The sequence below is a fragment of the Nanorana parkeri genome, unplaced genomic scaffold, assembly GCF_000935625.1.
Source record: "Nanorana parkeri isolate BGI_ZX_2015 unplaced genomic scaffold, ASM93562v1 scaffold1388, whole genome shotgun sequence".
Classification (NCBI taxonomy): Eukaryota; Metazoa; Chordata; class Amphibia; order Anura; family Dicroglossidae; genus Nanorana; species Nanorana parkeri.
The window spans coordinates 233,546-233,826 of NW_017307656.1; positions in this window are offsets into that span (position 1 = coordinate 233,546).

Consider the following 281-nt stretch of genomic DNA (forward strand, 5'->3'; position numbering starts at 1 on the left):
CACGAGATGGGGCCTGGGATAGTGACTACCGGCGGGTCCTGCGGGAGAAGACCATGGATCTGTGCGGGTTCATAGACCAGGAGTAGGGAGCGTCGGGGACGTGGACTTACAATACACATGCTCTGAGTTACTGGTTCATTTATATTCCATAACTTGCCCTTTATACATAAGGATATCTCCGGATGAAGAGGCCACTTCCGGAGGCGAGAAGAACATAAAACGTACCACAGGGTTAAGGAACGTCATCGTCAATGTTTCATATACACAACAAACCCAATATG